Source organism: Trachypithecus francoisi, unplaced genomic scaffold (assembly GCF_009764315.1).
Source record: "Trachypithecus francoisi isolate TF-2019V2 unplaced genomic scaffold, Tfra_2.0 Lachesis_group2, whole genome shotgun sequence".
In the NCBI taxonomy this organism is placed as follows: domain Eukaryota; kingdom Metazoa; phylum Chordata; class Mammalia; order Primates; family Cercopithecidae; genus Trachypithecus; species Trachypithecus francoisi.
The window spans coordinates 1-16953 of NW_022681465.1; the positions used below are offsets into that span (position 1 = coordinate 1).

The following is a 16953-nucleotide window of genomic DNA, read 5'->3' on the forward strand; positions in this document are numbered from 1 at the left end:
AGGAGAATACACACAGTGTGACTTTATTTAATGAGACACTGCAGAAGGCAGACTACACAGATGGGAAGCCATTGGCTCCATGGGTGGTGGAAGAGCATTCCATACTGATATTTAATAGCGGGATACCTACCACAATGCATTATGTCAAAACATGCAGAATTTTACAACCAAAGGGGTAATAAATCAAATTCTATTCAAAATTAATAAATAATGATGGAGAGTATCCCAGGACAGAACATCATGTGAAAAATAATTTAACTATGCTACAAATTACTATGGTTTGAATGTTGCTTGTCCCTGCAAAAACTCGTGTTGAAATTTGACCCCCAATGTGGCAGTGTGGGGGGGGGGCCTAGTGGAAGGTGTTTGGGTCAAGGGGACGGATCCCTCATGATAGATTAACGTCCTCCGGTGGGGATGAGTGAGTTCTGCTCTCACAGGAATGGATTAATTCCTGCAGGTAGTAGTTAACAAGAGTCTGGGTTCCTTGGCTTCCCTCTTGCTTTCGTTCTTGCTATGTGATCTCTGGTGCACCCCTTGCTCCCCTTCCACTTTCCACCATGAGGTGAAAAAGGCTGAGACTCCACCAGATGCAACTGCCCAATCTTAGACATTCCAGCCACCAGTATTGTGAGCCAAAAGACCTTTTTTACTTATAAATTACCCAGCCTCAGGTATTCTGTTACAGAAACACAAAACAGACAAAGACACAAATGTAGGAAAAAACTCTGAAGAAGGTGTAGGGGAAATGGTGTTGACCTAAGTCACTTTGAAAGTGAATAGAATCCATATGCTGAAGGCAAACGAACTATACTTCATCACTGGATTCTATTTTATAAAGTTCTTTCCAACAGAAGCCATTAATTGTGAACAATTGTAAAACCACAGTATCTGTATCTGGAATAAAACAATGACTTACATAAGTCGCAGATGGTAGGAGCCAGGTCTCTCACTGTTGAAGTGGGAGGTTACAAATTAGCAAGGGGAGAAGGCTAGAATGATTCATGTGATAGTAGATCAGAGGTGGAGACATGAACGTAAACTTATGTTTAGTTTAATATAGATACACACAGTTCTACATAGAAAACTTTATAATTAGGTGTGTATAGGTAGGTTAGACACACACATATACTTCCTAGCAGTGCTAATGAGGAACAAGTGCTCATTCAACAATGTGCTCATTCAGCAGCCAGATGTAAGTTTTCCTACCATTCTGAAAGGAATCAGGCTCTTTGAGGAAATGTCTGATACTAGAACAGGGACAGTAAATATAGGAGTCGGGATAATCTTGAAGTATCAGAAAGTAAGTAAGTACTAAAAAAAATATATAAATATATCAAAGAAAAAGAATAGCCAATAAAAACAGCTACCGATGGCCAACACAGGAATGAATTGTAGTGTTGAATAATAACTAAAGCTGAAAGTAATTATCTAGGTGTCTATTTGTATACACAGGAGAATAAGAAAATGGAGTTGCATAGAAATCTCCTTTGCAAAAGAATTCCAAGTAATTGATGTAGACACTCAGCCATCAATAATGTGGAGCCAACTCCTCACTCCGTAAGTGTGGGCTCCGTACAGTGACTTGTTCCAAAAGAACACATGCAGTATGGGCAAGGAGGAAAAATAACTTCACAGTGGAGAAACCTGACAAACAGTAGCTCTTCCAAATGATCCAAGTGAACATCAAAGGTGACAGTTCACCTTGAGAACATGCAGTGACAATGAGGGACATTCTACAAAATTCCTGACCAATCCTCCTCAGTACTATCAAGGTCATCATGACACGGAAAACCTGACGCACTGTCACAGCCAGGAAGAGCCCACAGGGACATGATGACTACATGTCATGCGGGATCCTGGATGGGATCCTGGGTCAGAGTAAGACAGAACCAAGGGCATCCAAATGAAATATGAACTTTAGTTAATAATAGTCTATCAGTATTGGTTCATTAACTATGACAAATTATGTAAGATATTAATAAGCCATGTGAGACACACTGATAGAAGATGTTAATAAGAGATGAAACTAGGTTGCAGCTACATGGGAAATCTCTGCATTTTTTGGGGGGGCAATTTCTGAGTAAGTAAAAAAATGATGTAAAATAAAACTTTATTGAAAACAGTTAAATTTTTTGAACACTTCCTTGTTTAATTATTTATACCACGAATTACTGGTAATTGACACTGTTAACTAGTCCTGTTTTTTAAAATAAGAGTATTTATGACACAAAAAATTAAACAGTGCAGATTGATATATAAATCAAAACAAATGCTCTTTACATGTTTTCTGTTCGAGTAGTCACACATATGTGTAAACTTCATTATCATATTTTTTTCTTGTGCTGTGGTTGTGTCCTGGGTTCATTCTCTAAAATGCTGTTTGCCTTAGACCAGGAAAAAAAATAACCTTACAGATTCTGTTTCAATTCATGGCTAAATATTTTCAAAACAGTGACTTTGTAAAAATATGTTCCAATGGAAAATTGATTCATTGTGATGGGATCACTTATTCCAAAGACTTCTTGTCTTTATTTCGTGCCCATGCATACCTTTTAGCCATAATACAACAGAATCAAATATTAGCCACTGGGAAAAAATATTCAAAGGAAGAAAGTATGTGGAGATAACTTATGACCATGATGATTCAATGTTTTACCACAATGCTTTCTAAAACAGAAGAGTGTAAAAGGATATTCAAAGTCAATTTCCTCAGTGAGGCTTTGCAGAAAATAAGGAAACTAGAGAAACAAAAATGGCAGGACATTCTACAGGTGATTTTAGACGTTGCTATGTTTTACGGGAAAAAAATAGTTTTACCTTTTAAAGAATCAGAAATAATTATTGGAAACCCAAACTCTGGAATGTTTGCAAATTTAGTTGAGCTTCTGTGTAATTATGTCTATATAGCTAGCCACAAAGTTGATGATTTTTTAAAAATCTGTGCCTTATTTGTGTAATAAAATACACAATGAATGATTAATGCTCATAGGAAAACATGTTAGACCTTGTGAAAGGAAAATCAATCTTGAGGACCCAAAATCACTAAACTAAAGGGAAAAGTCAAGCTGGGAACTGCTGAGAGCAAATCTGCCTCCCATTCTATCCAAACTCACCCATCTGCTCACCGAGAGAAATGCATATCTGATTGCCTCATTTGAAGACAGTAATCAGCAATGCAAAAGGATGAAATCTTTTGTCTCTTACCTACCTATGACCTGGAAGCCCCCTGTCTGGCCTTCTCAATTTTCTGGACTGAGCCAATGTACATCTTACACATATTGATTGATGTCTCATGTCTCCCTAAAATGTATACAACCAAGCTGAGCCCCTGCCACCTTGGGCCCGTGTTGTCAGGACCTCCTGAGGATGCATCACAGGCATGCATCCTCAAGCTTGGCAAAATACACTTTCTAAAAAATCTGAGAGCTGTCTCAGATTTTCAGGGTTCACACATGTAATGTAGGATGTCAATGTTTATAAAACAGACATTATTCTATCTACTATTACAAATATGCTGCCAATTAACCTTAGACTTTCTCAACAAAATAAAAAATGTTGATGAGGTACAAATAATATATTTAAACTTAAATAATGTTGCCAGTTTTAATATGGCTACTTTTCAATTTTTCAATACTATTTTTTACTACTTCAACACTGTAAGAAAAATTAGTAATTAAAACATGAATAAAAGTGTTTACAGTGGGGTGCACATGTTTCCTCCAGCCTCTGCCCATCCCAGCTTTCATCCCAACTGTCCTGATGGTGGCTCTAAGCATTGCTCCTTTCTCTGTACCAAGATCTCTCCCCAGAAACAAACCCAAATCTTACCATATGTTATGGCACGCTGTGATGATGAACAGCGACGAGCAGCCAAAGCCTCAAGGCAGGGAGGCTTTTGTAAAAGAAGACTTATAGAATATAACATGTGAAAGTAAAGCCCAGAGCCGAGCTCCCTCCTCAGCACACAGGGAGCAGACAGGAAGCTTTTGCCTCCCCTTCCTCAATGGCCTGCAGCCACATCTCCCCAGGTCAGTCTTAAGGACAACGAAACTCTGGTCTTCAAGGTGGACACACTACTAGGTGCTCCAAAGCCATAGTGACCCACTCTCAGGTGGGTCCCGAGGAGAGCAAAACTCTGGTTCTAATCCTAACCCTAACCCTGTCCCAAGACTTTGACCCTGAACCTAAACCCTGATCCATACCCTGGTCCCTAATTCTGATCCTTACTTTGACCCTAACTTTGATCTTGACCCTGACCATGACCCCACCTCAAACCATACTTCTGGCCCTGACTCTGAGCATAATCCCTGTTATTATGTTTATGATCTATCTCTACTCTTACCCTCTAGTGGTAAATAGCTGTACCCCAATGCACTTTTAAATTATTTAACTTCTTTTCCTTGAATTCTGTAAGGACATCCTAAAGGAAATGTCATTATGTATTTTGTAGTCCCTCTGAGTGGCATGGCTTCAGATAAGTTCTAATACTTTGCAAGATGTAAAAGGTTTGGAGAGTGACAGCACTGGGTTGTTTGGGATGCATGTTGGCATTCATGATAGTCATTGGTGCTGTTCTCCAAATATTTTCAGTTCACTTTTTATGAATGCATTCTGACTGTTCCATCCCACCTACTTAAATTTTCACATGGCCACATGACTTTTTTTTTTTTTCTTTGCCAATGGAAGTGAGAAGAAAATAACATGTGACTTTTTCAGGAGAAATTTCCAAGAAACAGAGTTCTATTCCACATGCTTTTTTCTCTTTTCTATAGCAATGGGGATCTTATTGATGGTCTGTCCTTCCATCTGGATTCCTGTGTTAGGATGATACAGCACAGAGCTACCTCTCACCTGACCCATGATGAGATGTATATAAATGAGGAAGAAGATTTTTGAGCCACTGAAATTTAGAGGTTGTCTGTCACCACAGTTTAACCTAGCTCCCATTGACTGATGCAGCGCTGAAGAATGAGTCCAAACTGGATCTGGACAAGACATGTGAAGAGCACTCCAGGTTGAGTAAAATTCAAGTGTTGTCTCAAGATAACAGTGAGCACGATATGTTATTGGGTGGGTGTGGGATAAATAAGGTATATCAGGTGAGAATAATGAGAAACTCAACTTTAAAAGACGTTGCTGATTTGGACTGTGGAGAGATTCAAATGCCCTGCTTAGCATTTGAGATTGTGATGGTTGAACAAACTAATTAAAAGCCCTAAATGAAGACTTGGGATAAATATCTGAGGGTGTCTAATATCCCAATTTTTCATCCTAAAATCGGCAGGTCCTTGACCCCATTCTAGTGAGACTTCCAAAAGAAAAAAGACCTACATTTCTTCAACAACCCACATTCAGAGACTTTCCTGCACTTTTGACCTGTGGCTAACACTCCTCACCTTTCATTCTGTTATCAGCATTTTGGGGAAACACCTTTAACTCTCTATGATTTACAGGTTATTAAGTGGCCCTTATCATTCCCTCCAGAGGTGGAAAAGACTAATGATGATGGTGTCTGAGCTCACAGCAGCAAGCAGGCATGTGTGCTCAGCAGTCACGTGGCTCATCTGCTAGGAGCTTACTAAATACGATATTCTACAATGTTGCTTAACACAAGGGGAGACACTCCTGACTCAGAGGGTTTAATTGCTCGCCTACTTCTTTTCTGCCTCTTGGGCTCCTAAAATGAAAAACCCTGGGGTGATAAAATGAGTCAAAGGGGTGCCAGCCGTATCACAGCAAAATAGATTCCTAAAAATCCCTGGCCTAAGATGACAGCCTTGGCGGATAAGTTTGAATGTGCTGATAGTGGACATGGGAGAGTGAAGGTGGTTGAAATGTTCATATTAAAGAATTTCTACCCAGATTGCAAGAAAAGAGAGAGGAATGGAGATGGCAGCATGAGTCTCTACAATAAAAGCAGATGTTTTGAGATCACTTATATTTGTTCTGACAAAAATTAAAGACAGAAACCAAAGTTTAGCCTGAGGCTAAAATTAATTGGGCAATAAGCCAGAGGTACATATGACATAGACAGATTTAAACATTTCTCCCTATATTAATACAAATACTAAACTTACAAATAAATTGATTCCAAATAAAACAAATATTCCAAAAATTGGAATAAACACTGGGGTCTACAGTAGTATTTGAAGGAGATCTCACAAACAGGTTTGGTTTTTGAAGGTTAGAACTGATGGTCTAGAGAATTCATTTCATTCCAGAGAGAGAGAAGGAGGACTTTCTTGGGTTCCTTCAGGAATTAGTCTGGCTTTGCCTCATCTTTGTTTGAACTATGGATATGGCAGAAGAAAACATGATGATTTCACCGATTTAGGTACAAAAAGTCACTGGGTTCTCTAAGAAGCCTGGGATTCTTCTGCTGGAAAAATAAGTTTGTTGAGAAAAAATGAGTTGAGGAGGCTGTTACTGAAGTGAAGCAGAATTGTTTTTACATAATCTGCTCATTACCCACTCTGCAGTGTGGATAAAAATTATTCAAGCAAAAGGTCCTCTTACTGTTCCTGGAAAGCCGTGAATAGAGAACAGATTAGTTTTTTTTTCCCTCAGAACACAACCACTAGAAACATTCTACCTTAGATGAGATACTGCCTAATTATTTTCAAAAAACAGTGAAAAGTGATGGATGTAAATGTTTGCTACAAAATGAATACATGATAGAAACAGAAGCATCTGGGTCACAGTTATATTAGAGCTACCTGTGTTCCCCTGTCACTGAGATTAAAACAAAAATGTCCAACACAATCATTCACAGCATGGGAGAGGGGAAGGTGAAAGATGGAAAGGCCGGTCATAAAAAGATCAGAATTTCAGTCCATAAGGAAGTGGCTTTGTGCATTGTCTGTTGCTGTGTGCAAGGTGAAGGCTGGGGCAAGAAAACGTGCAGTAACAAGGGCTCCTTTGTCCATCTCACCTCTCTAGATACCAGGTTGCAGACACGTTGCATTTTAATTGAAAGATTGATATAATTTTTTTAAAAGAACACTTGCAGTGTTTGAAGTGACAAAGGCTTCTGTGACAAAAAAGCAGGGAAAGGGATTTTTTTTAAAAAAGCAAACAACAACAACAAAAACACCACAAAAAAAGCAAGCAACAAACAAACAAAAAACAGAGGAGGAAGTCGGCTGTGACTACTTCCAGGAAAGGACTCAAAGAGGCCACTGGAAATTTTATTCGCTTTGCAACTGTGGATTTTCCAGCCTGCTTCCTTTCTAAAGTATATTACTTTCTTTTTGGTTCATGAAGTTATCCCTTTCTGTTTTCTGGAACAGCTATGTATTTTCTTTATCTGTCATCTATCTACCTGCCTATTATCTATCTATTTACTATCTATCTTTTCTACTTTTCACTATCAAGAGCTTGGGTCAAGCAGGATAGAACTGCAGTGTATGTTCACTCTACCATTTAAAACAAGAGCTCTCATAGGCATTCTCCATCATATCACAAACCTGAGCTTTCTAAAACAGGGTGTGGCAAACTACCATGCATGGCCCATGTCTGATGCAGTCTGCATTTGTAAGTAAAGTTGTACTGGGACACAGCCACATACATGTGTTATATGACGTCTCTGGCTGTTTTCATGGTACAATGGAGGAGCTAAATCATTAACAGAGAGACCATATGGCTTGGAAAACTTAAAATGTTTAACATTTAGCACTTTGCAGAAAATATTTTCTGACTCTTGTTTTAAAAGATCTTAGTTTAGAATGCTACCTATTGCCTTCCGGATAGAATCACAACTCTTTACCACAATAGACACAGCTTGAATCCTGCTTCTCTATCCAGCCTCATCTATTATTTCCATTTCTCCTTATTTTCCTCGTGGCCATGCTGATGGATTGTCAGCTTCCCAGATGTGCGAGAATCTCTCGTCTCTTCCTGACATTCTCATGCTCTGCCTCTGCCTCTCGAGAACTTCCTGTCCCATCTCTCATGACAAATCCCTTCTTCAGCCCCTTTGCTCCTTCCTTAAGGATACCCGTTTGGCTCTATTTTGGGTGACATGCTCCTTCTGCGTCTCCCAGAGCCATCCTGTGTCTGTCAGCTACTGCATTTCTTTGCATCTCTGTGTCATATATCACCAAATCTGCCTAAGCTTTCATGAGTCACTGCATGACAACTTCAGACTCCACCAGCATTGTCCCCACTAACCACCAGGCTTAGACATTTGTCCAGTATGCTCAGGGTTGTGGGGTAGTAGCAGTAACCAGCCGGGGAGCATCATCTCTTACATCAGAATCAAATCTGTAGATCTCTGCCATTCCTAAGTATTTGGAGTTTAAAATTAGCATAAACATTTTCCTTAAAATAAGAACAAATGGCTTGAATAAGCTTTTGAAATGTATGATTTTTCCTCTGGTTCATTTCAGTGTTCAGTATTCAGACATGAATCTAAACACAACTCTGCTCTTAGTAGCTGTGTGACCCTGGGAAAGTCACTCAATCTCCCTCTGCTAAATTGTGTTGTGTGAATAAGGAGAAGAGAGTTGTTATTTGTATTTAGTGAATAATAACAAACAAAAGGCATTAGCTTTCTGGAACCTGGCATGTAGTAGATCCTCATGAAATACCAGCTCTGTTGATAAAACTAGATGAAAAGGAGCTTTCAAAGTCAACAACAACATCATGCAGTGAAGGACATAGATGAGAAGCTGCTGCTGCAGCCTGGAGCTCCTGGGGGCCCGTTTTGTCTGTGATTTAGCAGGAATGCACTACCTTTCCATGAGGAGACACTGCCCACAGAAACCAAGGCCATTCTTTGAAGACAAACATGTTTTAATAGTGTTTACATTGTGTAATTGTATAATATAAATAATAATTATTAATAATGTAAAATTGTTTACATTATTATGGTACGACTATTGTACAGACCTTTACACCTAGATATTCTGAAGTTGGTGGTCTGTGAGTGGCATTGAGTGATGACTGACACACTCTGACCTGGGATAGAACAACACGTGCCCCTGCAGTTTGCTGAATTTCAGGGCATCACCACCTTTTTTCAAGAGTGTGTTTTCCTATCCTCTAGAGTTTTGCCCACTTAAGCAATGGTTTTGCTGTAATAAAGAATTACACTATTTATCAAAATGTTACTTTGGAGAATAGTTTTCTTAAATTATCAGGCCCATAGCTAATGCCAATGGCTCCAAGGATGAGAAGGTAAAAAAGCCTTTTTTTGGGGGGGGGGCCAAGAGAAAAGATCACATTTCAAACTGTCTCATGCTAGTCACTGGAAAATTAGAAGTGAACACACGCCCCTCCCAGCCCAATCACAGCTACTAAATAACCAAGATCTCCCGCAGGTGCCTTGGCTTTGTGAGCCTGGAGTTGCTGGCTGGTACTGGGCAGCAGGCAGCAGAGCTGGTCCCATTTCTCCATGCCTTCCCCATGCTGTGGGGGACACAGGCACATTGAATAACCTGGGTCCTGGCCTGGTGCTGGCTGGGAAGCTATTTGATGTCAGGCTCATAGTGGACTTCTGAGTTGAAAAGAGAGTATGGGTCACCCAGCCCCACTTACTCATTTTACAAAGAATGAAAATGGGGCTCTATTTCAGACATGAGAGTACACATTGTAAGACTGTGCAAGCTTGCTGCACTCATATCCGCTCAGCACACACTTACTGAGTGCCAAGTGTCTCGAGCATGAGAGGGGCTCTAGTCCCCGGGGTCCCCCCATCCACAGACAACAGCAGCACTTCGAAGGACAGAGGTGCAAAGAACAAGGTGGGGGCCCTTCTGTTGGAGAGGCAGCTAGGGAGGGTCCTTAGAAGAAGTGACAGCTGAGATGTTCTCTGAAGGGTGAAGCTGAATTACTTGAAGTTTAGGACAAAGGAGTGTCTGGGGAAGTGGAGCCTATGAGCCAAAAGCATAATGACTTGTCCAGAGAAGTGTAACAACTCCCATATTGTTTCTATGCCAAATTCGAACAGGAATCAAAAAGGAAAGAGCAGGATCCCGGAGCCAGGGCCTTGGATTTCACCCGCTGGCAATGGGAATGTTCACTGGGAATCTTGGGGGTCAAAACATGAAAGTGTTTTCTCTTAGCTCCAATTCTCTCTGTCTTTTTCTGTCCCTCTCTCTCTCCCTTATCTTTACTTTTTGTATTATCCTAAGAAAACACAGATGTGTCAGACATGGGGATTAGCAGCCTGCTTCTGGATGACTTCAGGGGAGCACTTTGGCCTCTGTGAGCTTATTTACAATAATTCAAGAATCTTGCAAAAAAAAAAAAAAGTCATGGTAGCAGAGGTTAGAAAATCTCCTAGTATTTTTTCTGATACTTTGAATTTATGATTAATATGTTTAATCTTCATCTTCTGAAAAGTCACCAGTGCACGGTGAGACCATAAAAGGGTTCTGTTTCTGTGGTTTGTGTCTTCAACAGTCGGTGGTTTTGCAGCAACAGCATTGCATGTGGGTTTCAGGCTGATGATGCTCAACAGTGGACAGTTCTCTTCACCTGCCTGGGCCCCACTGCCCACCCCTTCCATACAGTGCAGGGTCACCTCGAGGCTCAGAGGGGCCGGCCTGGGTGGGGCATCTCCCCGGTCTGCAGTTTTCGTTGTTCTTTTGTGGCTCAATTGTAAGCATCCCACTGATCTTATATCTTCCCCGCTTTTCCTGAAAGTCTGTTTTTCATTCTTCATTCCTTTTCATCATCTCCCCTGTTTTCAAACTGACTCTTAAACCATGCCTAATGCGTTAATGTTATCACTTCCATCTACTCAATGGCAACGTTTTATCGCGTGTTGTTGTGACTTCCATTTTTGTTGTGTGTTTGGTTCCTTGTTCTTTTTCTTTTCTTCCTGGGCTGGTTCCTCGTTCACTCTTTCTATGTATGAGTCGGCGGTTGGTTCATTTTGGCTTGTGGAAATCTTCCATCTTTCCGGGCGGGTGGTGCTGAGCGGGCCCCAGGTGCGCCCTGCTCCTGCGAGGGGTGTGAGCGCCCATCGCGCCCATGGCCCCTGCGGCCTCTGTCCTGCCGGCTCCCCGCAGAGGGGCCTGGTCCCACGCTGTTTCTCCCGCTTCACCTCCTCCAGAGCAGGTCCCGGCTGCCTCTCCCACCTCTGCGTGTAGACCCGAGGTGTGGACAGCCCTTCTTTCGCTGCAGCCGAGTCTTCGCTGTCATCGTTCAAGTTGTCCCTGGGTGGATTCTGAAAGGACAAGGGGCAAATGGCCGCTCTACTCCACGGTGTGTCACTGACCTTCTGCTACATTTTATTTTACGTTGCCTTTGGCGGTTTTGAAACTGACCAATCCTTTCTGGAAATAAGAGAAGGTATAAAACCAAAAATGTTTTTTCAGTTCCTTTCCGAAAATGTGTTCGTTTTGGAGCCACTTGTGAGGACAAAGAGTTTGGAAAATTTAAGTGTATTTGCTTCTTCACTGTGTTTTGCTAACAAGAATGAAAAAAAAAAGCATTAAAAATGGCCTTAATAAACGTCTTCCAACCTCAAACAGGACTACGTTATCAGGTTGTTAATTTCAACAAATCTTAAGTTCCTACCGCAGTGGAGAGACTTTAGCTCTGTAAAGAGCAATTGAGGCTGGGCACGGTGGCTCACACCTGTAATGCCAGCACTTTGGGAGGCCGAGGCGGGCGGATGACCTGAGGTCAGGAGTTTGAGACCAGCCTGAGCAACATAGTGAAACCCTGTCTCTACAAAAAATACAAAAATTAGCCGGATGTGGTGGTGCATGCCTGTAATCCCAATTACTAGGGAGGCTAAGGCAGGAAAATCGCTTGAATCCGGAGGCGAAGCTTTCAGTGAGCCGAGACCGCGCCACTGCACTCCAGCCTGGGAGACAGCGAGACTCCGTCAAAAAAAAAAAAAAAAAAAAAAGCAGTTGAAACACTTCCTCCGCAAGAAATACACCGTTATGCGTGGTGGGGGAGAGTCAGGGCGACAGGGGCTTCCCGAAGCTCATCGCCCAGAGGAGCAGAGTTTCAAGTTTGTTTTTCTTTCTTTTTTGGAGACAGGGTCTCGCCCTGTGGCCCAGATGGGAGGGCAGTGGCACGATCTCGGCTCACTGCAGTCTCCGCCTCCCGGGCTCAAGCGATCCTCCCGCCTCAGCCTCCGGAGTAGCTGGGACCACAGGTGAGCCAGGCAAATTTTACTTTTACTTTTTGTAGAGAAGGGGGTCTCACTATGTTGCCCAGGCTGGACGTTTATTTTTAAGGAAATGGCCTTTACCTAAACACCATGAAGCCTGGCCCTAGCACTGCTGCGCCTCCACCTCCGCCCCCACTCCACCCACACAGGTGACCGTGCTCCGGAAAGGCGCCTGGGGCCCGGCTTCTTCATCTCCAGCCTCCGCACCTGGCAGAGGGAAGGGCTCGCGCCTAACCTGAGGTCAGAACTTGGTCGGGACCGCCGGGTGCAGACAAGGACGCGGGAACAAAACGTATGTGTGTGTTGGGGGGTGTTGCTGCGAGAGGGGGCAAAGGCGGGGACGCCGCGCTGGCTGCGTCCTGGATCCACCCGTGCTGGGCTCAGGGCCGCGGGTTCGGGTCCTGCCGGGCGTCCCACGCGCCGCGCCGGGGACGGGCATGAAACCGTCCACCTGCCTCAGAGCTCGGCTGACCTCTGGGCCGCGGGAAGGCGCGAGGGTCTCTTCCGCCTCTGCTCGCTGCTGAGTCCCCAAGGTCAGAATCCCGGCGGCGGGGGCTGCGCAAAACGCCCCCCACCCCCGCCTCGCTGCCCCCCGAGTCCCCTTCTCTGGCTGTGGGAGTTGGGGTTGAGCTTTGCGAGCCCAAGGGGGCGCCGCAAAGAGAAGGAGAACCTCGGAGCGCTCGGGGCAGGCGGGCCCAGCCCAGGCTCTTCCCACCCCTGCCGGCGTGTGAGGGGCAGCGGCGTGAGGACTCGGAGGAGGGGGGTGTTAAAGCGGAGAAAGAGGGGGGCGGGGGTGAGGAGGAGACGGGGCGGGGCGGCCCCGCAGGTTTCCGAGTCTCCGACCCGCATTCATCCCGGCTGTGCGGCCCCGCGCGGTTCCCGAGCAACTCCAGTAACTGAAACGTGAAGGGGACCCTGGCGCCCGGAGCTGCTGCCCAGGTAACGGCGCTGCGCCCGTCGGGCAGATGCGGGGTGGTCGCCCCAGCCCTGGACTCGGCGAGGGGGTGCGGGGAGTCCACGCTGCGGCCGCGCAGACCCGCGGGGCTGTTCGTTCCTGCGAGCGCCGGAACCGGGGAGGGGGCTGGTGAAGAGGAAGGGGCGGGGGGGAGGCGGGGTGCGAAGTTTCCAGAGGGAGGATTTGAGCAGCTGAGCCCGGGGCGTGCCTGGGGACGCCGGAGATCCGCTGCTTCCCCGGACGCTCACCTGCTGCCCGGCGCTGCGGGAGAAGAGCGCAGAACCGGGAGCCCTGGAGCCCTGGCCCCACTGCGGAGCGCCGCGTGGGTCCTACGCTCCGCGCCTTCTAGGGAAGCCCCTAAAGTTGGTGAGCCCCCTAGAAAGCAATTCCTTTGTGGCTACGTCCAGTAACAAACAGAAACCGCCCCCGACCCCCAAGCCCCAATTGCCTTATTCTGTTTCCACCTGTTTCAGCCCCCACGCTCCGGTGCTAGAGGGGGCCTGGTCAGACTGCAGACCCCGCCCGGCAGGAGGAAGAGGAGGCGGCCGCCGTGGCCCGGGCACCCCCAAGGGGAATGGAAGTCGGGTCCATATGAATATCGCAGAACGTGAAGGGCCAGGCAGCGGCCCCACCCCCCAACCTGCGACCGCCGGGCTCACGGGGAAGCCCCTTATATGTAACCCCTCATGTTCACAGGCAGCCCCTCGTGTTCACGGGCAGCCCCTCATATCCAGTGCTTCATAGCCTGACATTTGGGGGGGAAATCTCTGCCCACACCTAACACCTTAGCCTCTCAGGTAGGAGGAGCAACTTGTGCGGGGGTCGCCGAGGGGTGGGGGGCGTCAACTCTGGAAGAGACCACAGCTCTGGCCAGGACCAGGATTGCCTCCCGGCCACTTCCGGCTTCTGGGGGATTCCCTTTTCTTTGCAACTGGGGTGGGAGTGTACAGATGACCGGCCCTAGGCCTGCGCTGCAAACCCGAACCCAGGTTCCTATGGAAATGAGGCTCGTAGGCCACGTGGACTCGTGTGCAAAGGCCTGAAAAATTAACACTTTGAACAAAATCAGACACGTTTGAGCATTTGTGGCGAGTTTCAGTTGCCAGGGGCGCCTAGCAAAGGGAAGGCTGGACTGCGGCTTGTCTGGCCTCCCCCGTCTCCCTATGGCTTCTGTAGGCGATGTGACTGAATCACAAAACGTAGGTATCTTGCAGTGCCGTGTAAAGAAATATAAGTACTGTGAACAGTTTCCAGCATGTGATGCACGAAAAGCCGGGCTCCCACGCTGGCGTTAACCGGGGAAGGGTCAGTCACGGCAACCCCGGCCTTGCGCCCTCTGTTCCCAGGATGGCCGTGTCAGCCCGAGGACCCGCGTCCGCACTGGCCGTTGGTTGGGGCTGTGAGGGGCTAAGGTTGTCCGGGGATTGGAAACGCAAGTGCGTGTTGGAGGCTTGGCACACTGGGGACCTGGAGTGGGGGCAGAGGCTCTCCAGGACCTCCCTGTGGCTCCAGAGCAGCAAGTGGCCTGGTCTTCTGCCAGGCACAGCCGAGCACAGCTGGGCACTCCCAGCCAGCCCACGTGGACTGTATCTTTCTCCCTGTATTTGCTTTCTCCTGAGCTGTGTATTGTGAGTTTTTGTTGTTTGTTTTTGCTTTACCTGCATTCCTTTTCTGTTCTTAGTTCTAATTCTGCATGCTTTTTGCACACTGGTGCTTTCTGCAGAAGGGGATGGGGATGAGAGGTTTTGTGTGGATTGTGTCTGAGGCAGTGCGCCCACAGAGCATGCAGATTAGGAGAGATCTGTGAGGAGGGCCAGGGTCAGAGCGTGGTGTGTGGAGCTCTTGACCCTGGGGACTGCCAGTGTTCGTGCGGGTTGTGTGAGGGTGTGTTTGTGGGGCGGTGTATCCTATGGGGTGTGTTGCAGTGTGAGGTGAGTGAGGTCAAAGGGGGTTGGGGGGACGCTTCTGAATCTTGAGACCTTGTGTCAACCCAGAACTAACAGTTTTATCACGGAAAGATCATCTCCTGATAACGTTGTGTATTTGTGAGTGATGTCACATGGGGGAGATGGCGCCTGCCGCCCTGCGCCCTGCCTCTCTCCCGGAGCAGCGCGTCGGGGGTGTCATTTCCATGACAGTAAATGGAGATGTGCATTGTTGTTTTTCATGTTTACGTAGAAGAATTTGGGTATTTACTAAAAATGATTAACACCTACTTCTCTCTACTGGTGGAATTTTAGGGTGTTTCATTTTACATTTAATAGAATTTCTAAGGAATGTTAGTATATCTTACAAAGCAAAGATATAGATAATTTTAGGACAAGTGATAAAATGTGCTTTTAAGAGGCTTAATATTTTATTTCCTAGAGATTCACAAGAAAAGATAATGGAATAACTCAGTTTGGATGTGTCCATGATTGCCTAGCATTCAGTGTTGGTTCCTTTACCCCATTTTGGAGAGGTTCCTGATACCAGACAGGCAGTTCAAAAGCCAACAGGATGACAGATTGTCTCTGGTTCAGTTCCTCTATGTAAGTGTTAGAGGCAAAGACTGTGCATTTCACCCTTAATTCTAAATGTGATGAAAGGAGAGAATTTGCAGTGATTTAATTATTACAATAAAATGTACTAAAGTGACAGTTGACAAGCAAAAGGGGACTAACCACTCTGTATTGCCCAGATAAATCCCATTTAGACTCGACACACATACACAGAGACACACACACTTCCCCATGGAAAACAGGTCCAGCTTAGAAACAAATTGGTAAACTACAAGAGGGCCTGAGACTTCTAGCATGACTGAGGAACTTGGCAAATTCTCTTCCCCAAAAGCAACCACAAAGCTGAACAGAATTTCCAAAAACAGTCATTTTAGGATTCTGGAAATGGATTAAAGGCTTGCAAGAAACTGAGAAGCATTGAAACCCTTGGCAAGAACAGTGGGAGCCTGTGGCATTTCAGCGGGGACTGCTCCTGTTTCCCCAGGTCCATGGCATGGTAGCACTAGAGGGGAGAGCAAGACACCAGGAATGCGGACTTGATTTGGGGGAAAGTGTGGAAAAGTCCATGGCCAGCTGTTGTCAGAAACAGTGGAGTGTCGGGCAGACAGCCAAGGAAGGCCAGCATCAAGGCTGCTTGAGGTCATGCTGCTATTTCGGGCAAGCAACAGACCAGTAGATCAGGTAGAAATTCAAAGAAGAAGAAACCCTGTTCTCTGGTGGTTCTGGGACGCTGGCAAAAAGCACAAGGCTTCAGGTAAGCTCAGGGGAAAGCAGACGGGGTTCTAACGACTTCTCATTCCTAGATGGATGTGCAGAGTTACACAAGCAGAAAGTGAAGGTCAGGACGGGCTTGTAAACTTTCCGTGGGGTCCACACATGACACTGACATCCATCAGCAAAGAAAGAAGGCCTTTCCAGCTCAAGGTGTTTATTATCGACTGACTTGTGTCCCCCAAAACCCATACATTGGACCCCTAATCCCGAATCCCCAATGTAACTGTGTTTGGCAATAGGGCTTTTTTTTTTTTTTTTTCCAGTCGAAGTCTCGCTCTGTCACCAGACTGGAGTGTAGTGGCACGATCTCAGCTCACTGCAACCTCCGCTTCCCGGGTTCAAGCACGTCTCCTGCTTCAGCTTCCTGGGTAGTTGGGACTACAGGCACACGCCACCATGCCTGGCTAATTTTTGTATTTTTAGTAGAGACAGAGTTTCACCATGTTGGTCAGGATGGTCTCGATCTCTTGACCTTGTGATCTGCCTGCCTCAGCCTCCCAAAGTGCTGAGATTACAGGCATGAGCCACCACGCCTGGCCAGTGATAGGGCTTTTTAAGAGGTAATTAAGGCTGCATAAGGTCATAAG

At 45.6% G+C, this 16953-nt stretch overlaps 1 long non-coding RNA gene across 1 annotated transcript; it reads right to left on the reverse strand.

Annotated features, from left to right (window-relative positions):
- Positions 1-6239: 6239 nt before the first annotated feature.
- LOC117064664 lies at positions 6240-8802 on the reverse strand. The gene is made up of 3 exons (XR_004429574.1): positions 8737-8802; positions 6935-7033; positions 6240-6524 (listed from the first exon to the last, which is right to left on the reverse strand). It is a non-coding gene; the product is annotated as an uncharacterized LOC117064664 (long non-coding RNA).
- Positions 8803-16953: the final 8151 nt, after the last annotated feature.